The sequence below is a fragment of the Rattus rattus genome, chromosome 5 (genome assembly GCF_011064425.1).
Source record: "Rattus rattus isolate New Zealand chromosome 5, Rrattus_CSIRO_v1, whole genome shotgun sequence".
Lineage (NCBI taxonomy): Eukaryota > Metazoa > Chordata > Mammalia > Rodentia > Muridae > Rattus > Rattus rattus.
This window is the reverse complement of record NC_046158.1, coordinates 12,828,632-12,845,388: the sequence shown is the minus strand read 5'-3', so window position 1 is coordinate 12,845,388 and position 16,757 is coordinate 12,828,632. Positions and strand designations below refer to the sequence as shown.

The window sequence follows — 16,757 nt, the reverse complement described above, 5'->3', positions numbered from 1 at the left end:
TCCCGGAAACCCGGTTCCGCGCTGCGCCTCCCCGCAGCCCTCGCGGCTCCGGCCGGCTCCTGGGCCCGGAGCCAAAGGGGCGCCCGGGCTGCCGGAGCCCAGCGGGACGTGGAGACAGGCACATGTGAAGGGCTCGGCTGCAGTGGCAAGAATTCGATCTGACGTCCTCCTGAAGGTGTCTCCACTGTGGCTGCGCCGTGCACCGGTCAAGACTAGCAGGTGAGCACCTGAGGAGAGCCCACTGGGGCCAGAACGTCCAGGACTAGGGGTCTGAGTAGGGGAGAAGTTGTAGGAGGCTCGATAGCTAGCAGGGACCCCAAGAATAAGGCCTAACTGACGAGATAAAGTTTAGTTGAGCCCCACTGATCAATCCTGGTATGGGGTTTCTTCGACTGCTGGAGCCCTCAGTAAAGCAGGAGCCTTTAAAGATGTTCTCTGATGACTGTGATGACGTCTGAGGTGCTCCTCCCTGATGACACATGTTTACTGGGAGCTTAAGGGCTGGCCCCAGGAGGGTGCTGATATCTTGGAGAACTGCAGCTCTTTCCCACATGGTTGGCACTGGCCCTTCTCCTGAGCTCTTCTTGTTATGTCTGTCCAGAAAACAGCAGACATTCTTGGGAAGGTAAACATAATCCATTCAGCTGATAAGTCACCTTTCTTTCTGGTTCCTTTCGAGACTTAGGATTCAGCCTTACTTGTCCTTTCAGTAGAATGACAATGGAACCGGGGTGCGAATTATGCTGGGTTTTTCCAGGATATAGGCCGGCTTTTGTTCCCCTAATATATGCGTCCACCAGTCTTCAGTTCACAACCTGTATGTCTAGGTGGTGAGGCCAGCATCAAAGTCAAGTGCTGAATATCTCCATTCTCACTTGCCCGCAAACCTCATTAGCCCAGCCCCTTCCCCAAGCCCTAAGGTGATTGGATGTAATTAGCATCTAATTGGATTTCTATGGTTCCTCTGCAGAGAAACACCTCAAGGTCAAGGTTAGTGAACAGGAAGTGAGTATCGTCTTCCCAGCATAGCCTTTTCTGTTCCTGTAGGGTCTTGGGAAGATTCCTTCCCTCCTTTATTCAATGGATACTCACTAAGCAGCAGCAGCTGCTGCCGCACACTTAGGCTTTATGAACTCTCTTGCCTTATCTCGGGATGAGGAGAGATGTGACAGGAAAATGAGAGAAACTGTCCCTTGGCTAGAGAGGATGCAGCAGACATCCTAAGTAAGGTGGGGAAGTGCTACCATCTTCAAGGCCTACAAGTCTCCACAGAACAGTGATGGGGAGTTACAAACTTACTTCTAAGGCCTTAGAGCACTGCATGAATGAGGTGGGGAGGAGCCCTCAGGGAGCACTGAATGAATGAGTATGTCTAGGTCACCCTCCCTGAAGTCCCAAGAACATTTCTTTTGGGGTTGTTTAGATCTAAGATAGGGCTCTGTCTTCCTAGGAGACATGGCCTGTTGTCCATTTGCTCACTCATTTAACAAATATTTGCCCAGCTTTCTGTACTTTCCAGGTTTAAAACCCATTAGTAAACAAGGCAGCTCTTTTCTTTGTGGATGCTATTTTCATCTGTGAAAATAAATGAGCTGTTTGTTTATGAGAGTCCTGTTATGTGCTGTGTTACACAGGCTAGCCTTGAACTCTTGGTCCTGCCTCAGACTCCTATGTTCAGCAGAGAGGTCAGGACAGCTGGATAGAAAGGGTTTGACTTGGGCAGAGGCTTATGAGGATAGGACATAGCCATGTTACTGCCCAGGGGAAGAAGATTCCCACCAGGGGAATAGAGAGTAGAATAGAGATGAGCAAGATGTGATTCATTGAACATGTTGGGGGAACAGAAGGCTGGAGTAGCTGTGGCAGGTCACACGAGGCCGACAGGAACCAGAGCAGAGAAGCAGACAGCACCTTTAGGAAGGCCAGGCGTGGCAGTCCCACTAAGCAGGGTAAATGCTGGTGCTTTGTTCTCGGTGTCACAAAATGCCTGACAAAAATGGGATAAGCAAAAGGTCATTTTGGCTCACTGTCCGAAGATATGGCCCATTACAGTGAGAAGGGCATGGTGGCAGGAGCCAAGGGCAGCGGCTAGCACTGTCTGTGGTCATTGAGCAGGGAGAGATGCATGCTAGCCAGCACACAGGAATCCTGTCAGCATCCTTCATTTAAATTTTCCTAGTCCCGGCTATGACGGCCCATGCCTTTAACCCTAGCATTTGAGAGGCAGAATCAGGATCTCTGTGAGTTCGAGACCAGCCTGATCTATGGAGTAAGTTCCAGGAAGCCAGGGCTACACAGAGGAAACCCACTGTCCAAAACAAAACACAACAAACAAACAAAACAAGCAAACCAACAAAAACATTTAAAAGGAGTTGGAGAGATTGCTCAGCAGTTAAGAGCACTGACTTCTCCACCAGAGGACCCATGTCCCATGTTCAATTCTCAGATCTACATGGCAGCTTACATCTGTCTCTAACTCCAGTTTCAGGTGATCCAACATCTTTACACAGACACGCATGCAGCAAAACACCAGTACACATGAAATATAAACAAATTTTTCTAGAGTGACCCTCATAGGCAAACTCAGAAGTGTGTTCGTTGGTGGTTTTCAGTCTCATCAAGCTGACAGAGTAAGATCTGAGAGCTTTGTCATCTGGAGAGAGGACTCCTACGCTTAGTACCCAACCCATGTGTTGTCGGCCCACACAAAGAGAACTAAAGGAGCAACCTTGGGATTTGAGGATGGCAGGAAAACTGTTGCCTTCTGGGAAATTCCTAATGATCTTTTTTATTCTGAAACTAATCAGGATTTGACAAAAACAAAACAAAACACCTAACTGAAGAGCAGAGTAACTGTGTTACTGGGCAAGGATATATATTTCACCCCCTTAGCCTCTTATGTGTAGTAGTAGCATAGTTAATCCCCAGCAGTGCTCTGAGGTTTGTGCTGTTGCTATCCTCTGGGAAGCCAGGGCCTGGAGAGAGGAAGAAAGTTGCTGCGCTTGCATGGCCAGTAAGGAAGGGTCAGACTTTGCCATCAGGTGGTAGAGCTTTTCAAGCATCCGCTTTAACTGTCATGTTGTGGTAGAGACCCAGCCTCAGGTCCACACTACTGAGGTTCTATCACAGAATTCTGTTGTTGCCCCAGCTTTTATAGAAGTAGAGCTGGCACTTAGAAAGATTCCTTCATGAAGTAGTGGTGTCTGTGGTTCATTCCTATAGGTATTGGTACTGGGCTGTGGAAAGATAGAGTGGACATAGGCACAGGACCAGCTAGTCAGATTCTGTTCAGTCTTGGCTAGAGAGAGGCCCAGCCTCATGCCCAACTTCCATTTCCACTCCCTGTGAATTGAGAGCCCCTCAGCTGTCAGCCCATTCCCATAAGTCCTTTCAATACCAGTCCTGTTCCCAGCACCTCCTCTACTCTAGTCTGAAACGAAATAGCTGAGATTGGATTCTTTATTTTGTTTAAAATAGATGTTTCCCTTAGAACATGATTCTGGAGGCTAAAAAATCTAAGATTGTGTGACTGGTATCTGACGGGGTCTTTTTACTGCATCTTAACAGGAGAAAGGCATCACAAAGCTGGATGAGGAAGCGAGTCAGAGTGGCCTTCATGACAGAGTTAATCTTGTGATGTTTATTAAGCTATTAATTTATTCATGAGAATGAGAACCCTTGTGACCCAATCACTACTGAAGGTTCAAAGTTACATTGGACTGAGGATTAAGTTCCCAACTCACAAAGGGTAGGGGACACCTTCAGATCACAGTAATTGGCACTGCGATGAACTTTGATTTTCACACGAAATAATGGAATGAATGTGAGAGTAGGAAGGCAGGTGCCCCCAGCAGTACAGCAAGGAGAGAGTCATCTTGGAACTTGAATCCAGGAGGTGGCAATAAAAACTGCAGGGCATGGGAGTTGCATGACGATGTGAACTTTATAGTTATTTATTATTATGAGAATACTCCCAGGAGGCAGAAGCAGGCCTGAGCTACATGAAGAGACTCTGTCTCTAAAACCTAAGAAAGAGAAAGAAGACATCAGGGCTTTGCACATGTTAAATACGTTATTTGTTTACTGTTTGTTTGTTTGTTTGTTTGTTTGTTTGTTTGTGGAGACAGGGCCCAAGTGCCCAGGTTAGCCTCAAACTGGTCTTAAACTCCTGATCTCCCTACCTGGACTTTTTAAGTGCTGGGTGTCTAAGCATATGCCACCATGACCAGTTTTATATGCTGCTGGTCACTCTACCAACTGAGGCACATCCTTATCCCTTAATAGAGACTTCAGTCTCCTTTTATCCCCAAGAAAGATGAAGAAACCTCTAGAGGGAGAAGAGAGATTCGGGAAGTTCTGGGTAAAGCGGCCTTGTGCTCTGAGTGTAAATGATCAACAGAGGCTGTCAGCTCAGGAGACACAAAGCCTTCTCATGGAGGATAGAAATGTAGTGAAGAACAGCATGGGGGTTGGGGGCTAAAGTTTCTTTGAACTATAAACACGACTACATTCTCTCTTTTTTTTTCTTTTCTTTTTTTTTCTTTTTTTTGGACCTGGGGACCGAACCCAGGGCCTTGCACTTGCTAGGCAAGCGCTCTACCACTGAGCTAAATCCCCAACCCACGACTACATTCTCAAAGGCCATTTCTTTTTTTTTTCTTCTGAAAGGTTTATTTATTTTGTTCCTGTGAGTACGTTGTCACTGTCTTCAGACACACCAGAAGAGGGGATCAGATCTCTTTACAGATGGTTGTGAGCCACCATGTGGTTGCTGGGCATTGAACTCAGGACCTCTGGAAGAGCAGTCAGTGTCCTTAACCTCTGAGCCATCTCTCCAGCTCTCAAAGGCCATTTTTTAAGGACACATATACTACTTGTAAACAAGCACACATGCATACCCATGCACACCTCCCTTTTTTTCCTTTTCCTTTTCCAACTAGTAAAAATAATACTCAAACCCATGTACCTTTTTGTAAACTTAGCAGTCACTCTCAACAATTAATCTTCAAGATTTTACCATTTCTTGACAAATGTTGAATGTCTTGTTGGATGAGTAGACCATGTTTATCAAGTCAGTCCCATGGGTTACAGGTTATTTTCCCTTGTTTGCTAGAAGAGACCATAATGCATTAGGTGTACCTGCACCTAATCTGTCTTTTGAGACCTGTTTCAGCAGTAGGAGAAACATAGACGAGTTATGTGTGTGTTAGACTACTGATGCTGCCAGTCACTCTCCAGCGATACAGCATAACTTTTACTTATAAAAGTGATGATTTCCCAGGACTCCCAGCAACCCAGGGTAGCATCAACTCCCCTGCCTTGTTGACTTCAAAATGTTGTTACATTGTGATTTTAATAGGTATTGTTTTCTGATGAATCATTTTATCTGTTTCCCATATGTTTTAGGCTGCCCATCTTTCTCTTCATATCTTTGGTGTGTTTGTTAGCTTTCTATTTTCATAACAAAATACTGAGAGATTATCAACTTGTGAATAGAAACCGTTTCTGTGGGCTCACCTTGCAGTTTTCAGCTGTGGTCAGTCGGCCAGTTGTTTTGGGCCTGTGATGACACAGATAATGACAGGAATATGTATCAAATGAAGCAGAGAGAGAAAGGAAGCAGTGGGTCTAACTGTTCTTTTTGAGACACCTCCAACAGCCTACATCCTCTCAATAGTTCCTACCTCTTAAAGGCACTGCTGAGGAGCGTTCTGTGCTGAGGACTGGGTCTTTATTGCATGACCCTTCTGGACAGAATCTACAGTATTTGGCCTGTGCTTTAAGTCAAATATTGCTCTTTTTGTTATTAAATTATAAGGAGTATTTTGTCTCAGGTCTGTTACCTCCCCTACACCAACCTGTGAGAAGTGACCACCCTGATGCGTTTAGGATGGGTTTATCCTTGGTGCTGGACATATCTGAGGAAACTACGTGATGTTGAATTATGTATGCATGAACCACACAAATTACACTATTATATTTTTTCTTTAAAAATCCTTTATTGGAGAGTGTGTATACCTTGGGTGCCAAAAGTCCTCAGGCTTGGTGGTTGGCACTTCACCCACTGAGCCATATTGCCGGCCCTGTCTTTTTTCTTACTCACTAAGACAATTCTTCTTTCTCCTCCTCTTCTTCTCTTTAATTAGATTGCTAGTAGTGTACATTTAGCTTGCCTTTTCTAATAGCAATATAGCTAGAGTTTGGGAAATATTCTAACAATCAGTAGTGGATTAGTCTAGAAAGGTGAGTGGGGGTATTGTGTTAAAAAACCCTGAAGGGAAGAGAGGGTCATGTGAGAATGGGCAGAGGAAATGGGGCTGACCAAGAGGATGGTGGGGGGTCCCATAACATAGATGGTTTGGGGGAGATGTTGACTGGAAAGTGTCCAGTCAGTGGAGATTTCCAGGGTAGGATGATGTCACAGTGGTGGGAAATTTTGGGCTGAGGACATGATATATCTGAGAGTCCAGGAACAGCTGCAGCTCTCAAATCAAACCAGTATGAATACAGTAGCACTGAGCCCTCCAAGCACAAGAGGAAAAGGCCCAGACTGGTATCAAGACTGCTCACAAGAAAAGCAGTAACTGTGGGACTGTTTGATAGATAGGACCTGGGAGGGGCAGGCTCCAAGGCGAGGGTGGGGAAGGCACTCTTAGCACATTAACAGGCTAGGTATGAAGTCCTGTGGAAAGTTCATCTCTGGGCTGGAGAGGGCTTGACAACTCTTCAGTGAGTGGCTGGGAGGGGAACATGTGAGGGTGAGATCACCCGGAAGAACAGAGTGAAGGCCTTGAGAGGCCTGGCCAGAACAAGAGCCCTGAGGCAGCTATATAAGAACTGGATGGACAGGCTGAACCAACTGACGAGATATAGTACATTTTTAATGGACTCTGCCACTCTAGAATTTGAGCACCAGTAGAGAGTGGGGTTATAGACAAGGCCTAAGGAACCATACCTTCCTGCCTGCCTTGGAGGATGCAGAACATGCTTGGGCAAACGGTTTAAGGAGACCAGTGTGGTGGTTCAGCTCCCCCAGGTAGGAGCTGGGATCCCCAAGCACTTTTCATGCAGGGAAGTGCCAACCCTAAGGATGACATGGCTGGAGTAGCTTAGGTCTGTGTTCAGTACTAGAGAGCTCTAGTACAGGCAATGTTAAGTATGGTCTCTCAGTATGGTGATCTTTCTGGTTACCCAGGAAATGCCTCCGATTTTCTTTTTCCTTTACCTTGTCAAAGTACTCCTGTCCTCTTTTTATGATACCATGTTTTGCTACTAACTCTATACACCAATAGCTTTCCAATCAATGATCAATGGCTGACCAGAAGGAATGGGCACTGTGAAGAAGACATTCTTCAACTTGCCAGAAATACTCAGAGCCTGTGGTAGTGACTGCTCAGTGGTGTGCCCTTGTCAGGACTTTTGGCATGAGAGCTTTTCATCTATAATATCTTTCTTTAATAGTTTTCTTTGAATGTATTTTGAGCATCTTGAGTAATACCATCTGTGAGACTACAGGCTTGCTGTAGCAGTTGTAATTTTCCTAATGCATAGTTACACAAATGCTTAACTAGTAAGAAGCTCAGCATGTATATTACATACCCACTGAAACAAAGCTTGAATTTGTGTGTTCACAGAGAGGTAATCTTGGAGCTGAAAACTTCCTCCCAACCCTGTGCACTAGAGGATAAAACTGTTTCCTCTACCTTCTTAGTGACTCAGAGATGAAAATAAAATAGACAAAATGCATACACAGAGTAACAGGAATAGCTGGAGTTTTGAATGGTTACATTAAAAGTCTATATGCCTAACTTAGAGAAAAAGAGGGGCAGGAAGAGGCTTCTTCCATAGAAAGAATATGTAAGTTTCTTTTGGGGAGAAAGATAGATGTGAAGAGAATGAATGAAAGAAAGCTCGTGAGGCTGTAGAGGTAAGATGGCCTTGCTGACCTCAGGGCCATAAAACTGTCCCAGGGAAGGGATTGACTGAAGTTTATTTCCTGTGTTGCCTTCCAGGAGTAGACTCTTTACAAAGAAGGCATTTGCAGCTGCCTCATTTTCTGGAGGTTGCTGCATTCTGTCATGTAAAGCAAGTTCTGTCTGAGAGAGCTCTGTTTTTATGCATAGAATCTTAGAATGTCTTTACCTTCAAGTAATTTATACAGCAACTCTGGGGTCCCAGGGAAGCAGCCATTTTCAACATGGTTACAGGTAAGAATCAAGGATAATAATGGGACTGCAGTTCAGTAGCAGATCCTAGGTTTGATCCCTATCACCAAACAAAGCAAAGTAAAACAAGATGCCCAAGCTCATAAAGACGTTCTGAAGCTCCCTCCAACCCCACCATAATTCTCCACCCCTGCCAACCACAGACAGAGGCCATTAAAGAATCTTGGAATATTTAAAGTGAGTAGAGATATTATTCAACCAAACAACATCATTATTTAATCGAACAAACTAAATTTGTTAGTGATAAATATAATACACATTTATAAACTGAGCAGTGGTTGGCGCACACCTGTAATTCCAGCTCTTGGGGGGCAGATTCAAAGAGACTCCAAGTTTGAGGCTAGCCAGGAGTATGCAGAGAGACCCTGTCCTGAAAAACCAAGTATGTGTGTCTGTGTGTGTGCATGCACACACAGATTTATGTCTCAAATTGAATGTATTCTAAGCAAGCATAAAGGAGTTAAAGTCTTACAAAAATTTCAATGAGGAGAAAGTCTCAATGTTGTGATGTTTACCTAAAAAAGTTTCAGAAAATTCTCATTCTAAATATAGAAACAGTTTTCTTCCCTTCGTATGTGGGGGTGGGGGCGGGGGGAGGTGATAGGTACATGTCAGCCTCAAGTGCCACTCCTCGGGAACCATGCACTGTTATGGGGGAATGATTCTCTCACTGGGAGCTGAGACTCCCCAGTTAGGCTAGGGTGGCCACCCATGAGGCCTCACGATCCCCTGTGTCTGACCCCCCACCCCAGCCCCCGGCACTGGAACCATAAGCAGGTGTCATACGGTGCAGCTTTTTTATGTGGGTGCTGGGGGTTGAGCTCATGTCTTCACATTTGTACGGCAGGCAAGCCTTTTACCAAGTGAGTAGCTCCCTGGCACACAAACAGGTTTCCTATTCAGTAATAGACTTTGAGCATCTCTCTGCTTAAATGGTTTTTTAAAACAAGATCAGTAATACTTGCCTAGGTTCCACTAATCAAGGTAGAGGATGTGAACACTTTTGCTCTTATAAGTAATGGTGAGCTAGTGTGCTCCAAGCAGATAGATGTTCAGTGGGTGCCTTCAGTGAGGGAGGGTAGACAACTGTGGAGACCACTCACTGACCACATGAGAGGGACAGACCCATGACAAGTACCTGTGGGAAAAGTGCTCATCCTAAAATCTCCTAGCTGTGAGTTGAGGGCAGACAGGGAAGGGACCCTTGGGGGAAAGAAAGAATGAACTTTCATGAGGGGCAAAGGAAAGTCTGGGCACCCTGGCTTGGGTGCTCTGCCCAGGATCACCTGTCCACAGATACAAAGGGTCTTTGGTTTGACCAGACAGGGATAGGACTGCTTCCTTGGGTCACCTGACCTGGAGTAAGGCGCTGAGGCACCCGCTTTTGGACCTCTTGCAAGGGACTGAACGGCAGGCTGGGTAAGCGCTCTGCTGCTGAGACATACACAGTCTACTCATGTTTTTTGAGATAATACTTCACTAAGTTGCTCAAGCTGGCCTTGAACTTGCTTCATAGCCCAAGTGTGTCTTAAACTGTCCATCTTCCTCTCAGCCTCTTGAGTAGCTGGGATTGTGGCCCTGCCATCCACACCCCCTTTCACAATCACTTCCTGAAGAAGTCAGGAAGCTGACGGTGCACGGATACCAGTGGATGTGTTGGAGGTTGACATCACCTGTGGATTCTTACCCCATCCTTTGTCCTGACTCTGAGAGATGCCCCACCCCCACCCCTGGCCCCAATCTAAGCCACAAGCAAGCTGGTGGTAGTGCCTTTAGCCCTTGCTGGGTATTAGCAATTGAAGACTTGGCCCACCCTCCTCCAGCTCCTTGCTCTGATCCCTGGGAACCCACTTCCTGACCAGACAGAGATCTGGGAAGGCTGGTGTCCTCCTTTCTGTCCTTTCTGAGGACTCATGCTTGCAGAGCTCACATTGGTGGTGAGGAACATGACTCTGCCTGCAGTTAGATCACATAGCTGCCTTATATCAAGGCTTCTCTAAAGGAAAGTGCTGGTTGTCACTCTGTCTGCTACTTGCCCAGACGTTCAGCGTTTCAGGCCAGCCAGCCTTAGTTTTGAGATTAAGATTGGTTACAACATGGGAGACCCACTGGCTTGGAGAGGAGGCCTGCCCTCTACCTCAGTACTGCAATGCCTATTTCCATAGCATATAGATGGCAGCAAGACAGAGGATGGGTACTTGCTGGGCTCTGCAGTGTTATTGATTATCAGTAACTACTCTGATCCCCAGTCTCCTCAACTGCCTGGAGCATGGGGACAATCATACTTCATCCATGGGCTCTCCGGGGAAAGGGCCAGTGCCTTAGGAAAGTCTGGTGAATTCTGCAAAAGTCTGTGCATAGGGGGCTCAGGAAAGAATGTGGCAATAAGTCAGGGTTTCCCTCTCCTCCCTCTGGGCCTCATGAGGGGCTCCACATTTAAGAGGAGCTCACTGCAACCACCTGTGCTGAAGGGCTTCCTTTGCGGACAAACAGGAAGTAGCTTATCTCAGGGGCTCGGAAGACTCCGTCAATGCTACATGCCTTGGGCTTTGTGGGCTGTGTGGGCTGCAGGCCCCATGGTCAGGATGTGTTTGGGTTCTTGGAGAAGATGATGGACTTGAGAGACTCCATGAGTTGGGGGAGAAGGATGATGGAAGTAGAGCTCACTACTTGAGACTCTGGGACCAGGGGCCATAATGTCCCTCCAGCTGGAGGCCTTTTTGGCCTCCACCAAGGGATCCTCCACCCATATAATATCAGGATATGATATATGATATCATATAATATCAGGAGATAAAAGTTACAAGACAAGCGTGCAGACTGAGGACTCCAGCAGTCAGGGAAGTCCTTCATGACCCATGGCCTCGAAGGTGAGGGAGATATAGATTTCCCTTTGTTCCGAAGTGATTAGGAAAGAGATGAACAATCAGTCAAATGGAGGAGGGACAGTTTAGGTCAGGCACTCTGCCATCAAATGAATGTACTTCATGGTCACAGGGAAGGCTGTTGATCCATAGATGAGTTGAACCTGGGACCAAGGAAGGAGGCAGCAGACTGCCTAGGTAGCATCCAACCAGCTTCAGGGATCTAAGAGTGCTAAGGGCCACTGAGAAGGAGGCGGAGCCCCCAGTCAATAAGACAACCCTGCTCACCTCCAGTCTCTTATACTATGGCCATCTGCTTCAACTGTCCCCTCTCAATGTCACCTGTCTGTAAACTCTCAGTGGCCATGTTTGATGAAGGCTCACTTTCCTTTTTATTGCTCTTGACAATCCAACAAGCCTCAGAACAGTCAACCACTTCCTCCTTCAGAAGCAACCTCCTCTCTCCAGCTGTCTTCTGTTTCTCTTACCTTTCGATAGTCTGCTTTACAGAGCCCTCTCCTCCCATCCTGGTGGGCCCCACCATGCCTGGTTCAGATACCGCTCTGGGGCCACACCAGCCCCTAAACTCCAGGCATGTGTTCAGTTGCCTGCCTGAATTCCACAGATAGCTAAACCCAATACTTATAAACTCAAACTCCTGATCTCCCAGGAGCTTCCCTGCCTGGGGTTTTTCCATGTCCGAAAATGCCATTGCTGGCATTTGCTGAGGTCTGGAAGCTACCCTTGACTTCCCTCCTACCTTCATATCTCCCATCTGTAAGCAGCCAGGCTTCTCAGTTGTTCCCATGCCATTATCAACCTTGTCCAAGACAGTGTCCTCCCTTATCTGGTCCCCTACTCCATCTCCAAAGCCACCTAACGGGGGTTTTCCTCTTAGGTAGCCCCTGATGGTTGTTCTTCACTTAGTAGACAAATGATACTAAAATAAACTCATAAGCAAATACTTATTTGGCCCTCAACTCCCAACTTCAAATACACCTTGGTCCACAGTTGGAGAACCCAGTCCACTCTGGTAGGTCCTGCCTCTACAGATCCTGGACTTCTTCCAGTGCCAGGCCCACTGACATAAGACATTTCCCATTCTAGAGAAGGAATTAGACCTGCACCTACAGGGTTCTTCCCCACTGGGCCCAATCCATATAGATAGACTATATCTCTGAGCAGGGTGTCCCTGACCTCTGAGGCAGGAGGCAGTGAGTGAGCTCACCCTGCCCCCTCCCTGGTTTCTCCACCCCTTCCTCCCAGCAGTCTAGACATTTTATGGGCAGATGCTGGTTAGCCAGCGTGCCTGCTTATTTTCTGTCTCTAGATTGGCAACTCCATGTGAACCAGCAGCACGTTTTATTCCTGGCTGACCAGCAACTTGTAGTGAGGACAGAAACACTGGCTGGAGCGCTGCAGGTCAGAGGCAAGTCTAGAGCCTGAGAAGAGGTTTGCTTCTAGGTGATTGATATATTTCACTTTCAGGTTTACTCAACTGTGCGGAGAGTTGTAAAGTTCTGAATACTCCTGAATTCAAGGACTGAAAAAGATCAGCCAGGATATGTTGAACTGGAGGTGTTTGTGAGATTAAGCTGTGCACTCCACTTGCGAATCTTACAAAGTAGGTGGTTTGAGCCTGCCAGGGCCATCTGATATATACATGAAAGTTACCTGAAGCTGACAAACTTTCATTCTCTAAGTCCTACCTTAGCAGCAGCCTGCAGGTCTAGGCCTAAAGCAGGCTGCTCATCCTCCTCTTGTGTGGCTCCTGGGCAGAACCCCTGCCTAGCCCCACCTCTCTTTCCCTTCCCCACCCCAACCCTGCATCAGAAGCTCTCTGGACGGGAAGGAGGACTCAAGCATCTAAGCCCTACCCTCTGCCCCACCCTCTGCTATCAGCACACTAACCACCCTAAACCTAGTCTTGGGCTGTATGGAGCTGCAATGTGCCTGGGGCAAAACGGGCCCAGAACAGAATTCTCAAGACTCCACACCCAGAGGAGTTCTTGATTCTGGCTGGGTAAACCCTCTCATGGACTCCTTCCATCTGTAAAAGGACAGCCGGAGGAGGCTGACCAACAGCCATGCCCTTTCAATGCAGGCCTTGTGCAGAAAGAAGGCCCATGGCTGAGGCCTTGACAGCACCACTGTGTGGGCAGGCCTGGAAAGAGAGCCCAGGGAAGGTAATGGGTATGTGAGAGCTGTGGCTGGGGTGGCCTGGTAGGACAGGATCCTCAGCAGAAAAAATGGTGGAGCTAAGGACTGAAGATATGGATTGTTTACCCGAGGTGTGGCGTCCCTGGCTCTGTATCATACTCCTAAGCATGGCAGCCCGTCCCAGGGACTTGTGTAGAACTCAGCTGTTGGGAATAGACATTGATCAGCTCATGCGTTCTAACGGCTTGGCTTGGATCTAGCCTTGCAGCGTCCCATGTGTGCAACCTGAAGCAGCAGCTGGAACTGTACAATGACTGAAGCAGTCATGCTTTATAAAGTCAGAGTGAGAATTGGCTAAGGAACCCTTTGGTAACTCTAAGATAATATTCTAGGTGTCATTATCATAACCATATAAAAATTGAAATGCTCTATGTAAAAAAATGCTTGACTTGAGGCCCTTCTGTCTCCCACTGCTAACCCGTGGGGTGGGGGTGGGGGAACCACACAACTAAGCTGAGGCAGAGGCAGAACCTGGGGTAAACCCTCAGGGAGGAATGAGGCGGAGCCGTTCACAGCCCAGGCCTCCTGTCCTTCCCCTTTCTCTCAGGCCCTGGTGTTGTGGGGAGGACAATCTGTGGCAGGTTCTTTCTGGGGAGGTGCTCCAGGGTAGTGGTTTTCAAGGAGCAGGCACATAAATAGCGTTTGGGGGCCCTGGGAGACGCTGGAGCCAGAAGTGGAGGCCCTTGTTTTGTGGGCAGGAAGTGTGAGGTACTGAGCTACTTACTCTGAGGGCTAGGGAGCCCTGGGGAGCGGGAGGGTTATGTGTCACGGTGGTGAGGGGAGCGGAAGTCGGAAGCTTCAGTCGCCACATTTGCAGGCGGGGGAACCATGCAGCAGTAAGTTCCTGGGGCAGGGGGAACGGATCAGGAGAGCCTGAAGGTGAGCTAAGTGGGCTTACGGGGTGGGGGCGGGGGTGGGGAATCTGGGTTAGGGGATAATAAAATAGAGTTTTTATGGTCCCTCATGGCCTGGGCTAGGGACTGGTACACCAGATGGAGACAGGTTTCTGGGCTTGATAGCTGCCTGTGTACCTGACATGAGCCTAACCTCGCTAGATCCTTGCCGCCCCCTACCTTTCCTCTACACTGCCAACTTCTAACTCTATCTAACTCTATCTCTGATGTCTGCATCCCCCTCCTTTCACTAGGGCCTCTAGAACTCTGTAAGATATAAGGTGAAGGGCCAAGGCAACCCGCCGGAGTCCACATGACTGTCGTGGTTGTGGTTTCAGCTTGCCCTGACTGTAGACCCTGGAGTCCCAGGAGGGTGCTGGATCAGCACTGGGTGTGGCCTCTGACAAAATGGAGTCAGGGCTTCAGGCCTTAAGGTGCTCCCTGCCCCACACTATACTCAGGTCCCACCCAAAAGACTAGCGTTAGAAGCAGGAAACAGCCTTCAACTTGTTTAGCCATTGACTTAGGTCTGTTTTCCTGATGTGTAAGAGGAACTATGTCACTCCCAAAAGTGTCCCTCTGTGAGACACTGTAAGGCCTATTGTCCCTCGAAACTGGTCCTCAGTTCCTGCTTTCATATTTCAGGGCCTAAAATTCCACAGTTAGAGTCATTCTTCTACTAAAGGGGCTAAGAAAGTCAACCCATCAACACCAGAACTCTTAGACCTTAGCCTACCTTGAAAATATAGACTCCAAGTAGGCATGTCCCCAGCTCTCTAGGACAGTGGAGCCTCACAGCACCCCTCCAGCTATCCATCGATTGGAACTACTGGTATATGGATCATTGCCCAGATGCTGGGGTATGAGGAAGGAGAGGCTTGGCCTGAGCTCTTAGGGGTCCTTTGCCTTTCCAGGCCACAGCTGTTCCCCAGCCTTGATTTAAGTCAGCTCCCTCTTCCCACCCCTGTCACTCTTTTGCTCTCTTTTTTGAGCCTCAGCTGTTTTTCAGCATGGGCTATGGGGCCTACCCCCTACATTTTTGCATGAAAGCTCTCTTGGGAGCCGGAGATGGGGCCTCCCTTAGTCAGTTCTCACACTGCTCTGGGCCCAAGCTGAGGTAGAGGTACCAGTCCTGCCCCTCCATGCCAAGAAACTCCATTTGTTGTGGCTCCTTCCCCTGGGGACACTGCTGCCACCTGGGCTACACAGGGACAAAGCCGCTCACCTCCCATGCCTCTGGAAGGCTCAGGGCTCTTATAGGCTGAAAGGAAGGAAGCCAGCTGCTTCGCTTAATCTGGAAATTTAAACTGGAGTATGTGGTGCATTGGATGTTCCAGACACAGGGCTGAGGGCTGACAGTATGTGGATCTGGATGAACCTGACAAGGAAGTGTGTGTGTGTGTGTGTGTGCGTGTGTGTGTGTGTGTGTATGCGTGTGTGTGAGAGAGAGAGAGAGAGAGAGAGAGAGAGAGAGAGCACATGTGTGTGTGTTATTTACTTTTGCTTCTCTGTGTGAATGGCACAATCACAGAATTAGGCTGAGAAGACAAGACAATTTCTTGAGCACCTCCCAAGAACCAGTCCCAGAATCTGTGCTCAGACCAGTTCCCATTGTATTGCAAACCTGCTGAGTGGCGTTCTTTATTCTACAGCTGAGGGACCTGGTGACATTCCCCTTTGTCTTGGAGCTAGTCAATTGTAGAGTTAAAATGTGAATATAACCTGTGAACTCCCCCATCATCATTCTTCACTGTCACCCTGGTCCAGGCTATTACCTTCCTCCCCAGTACAGTTTGTCTCTGTACTCAGTTGCACATTCTTAAGCTAGAATACAAAGCTGGATCTTTAAGTCAAGAGTAAAAAGCAAATCCAGGTATCCTCTTGCTCCCTCTGCCCTGCAAGACCAAAAGCAGTGCTGGACTAGGGATGTTGCTCAGTTGGAAGTCTTTGCCTAGCATGCACAAAGCCCTGGGTTTAATCCCCAACACCATATAAACCAGGCATGTCAGAGCACTTCTGTAACTCTGGCATAGCAGAGGCAGAGGCATTAGTGTCTCCCGTGAGTTTGAGGCCAGCTAGAGTGGTGAGGCCAGCTAGGGTTGAGGCCAGCTAGGGTGGTGAATTTGAGGCCAGTATATACATTTAACGACCTTGTAGTGAAAACTAAAAGAAAACGCATTCTTGATGCTCTAGGGTAGGGTAAGAGGGACTGACCTCCTGGTCCCTGTGTCACTCCTCTCCACCAGCTAGATATGCAGCTGAGCCCTGAAACATTCTCCCTAAAAAATGTCCTCCTGGTGAAATTGCCTGAAATGGCTGGAGAGAGGTCCTGAGTTCAATTCCCAGCAACCACATGATGGCTCACAACCAGTTGTAATGGGATCCAATGCCTTCTTCTGGGTTAATGTGAAGACAGAGCACTCGTATACATAAGAAACAGAGAGAGAGAGAGAGAGAGAGAGAGAGAGAGAGAGAGAGAGAGAGAGAGAGAGAGAAGAAAATTACCTGACTCGCAGAGCCCAAGACTGGGACAGAGGGTGCACAGGAAGATGGTG

General features: G+C 47.7%; 1 protein-coding gene across 1 annotated transcript in view; it reads left to right on the top strand.

Moving 5' to 3' along the window:
- Nucleotides 1-16,757, top strand: part of Psd4 (pleckstrin and Sec7 domain containing 4) — a 34,960-nt gene continuing 18,203 nt past the window's right edge. The window contains exon 1 of the mRNA XM_032903167.1: nt 1-219. The gene's annotated coding sequence lies outside the window, so the exon portion shown is untranslated. The remainder of the gene's footprint in view (nt 220-16,757) is intronic.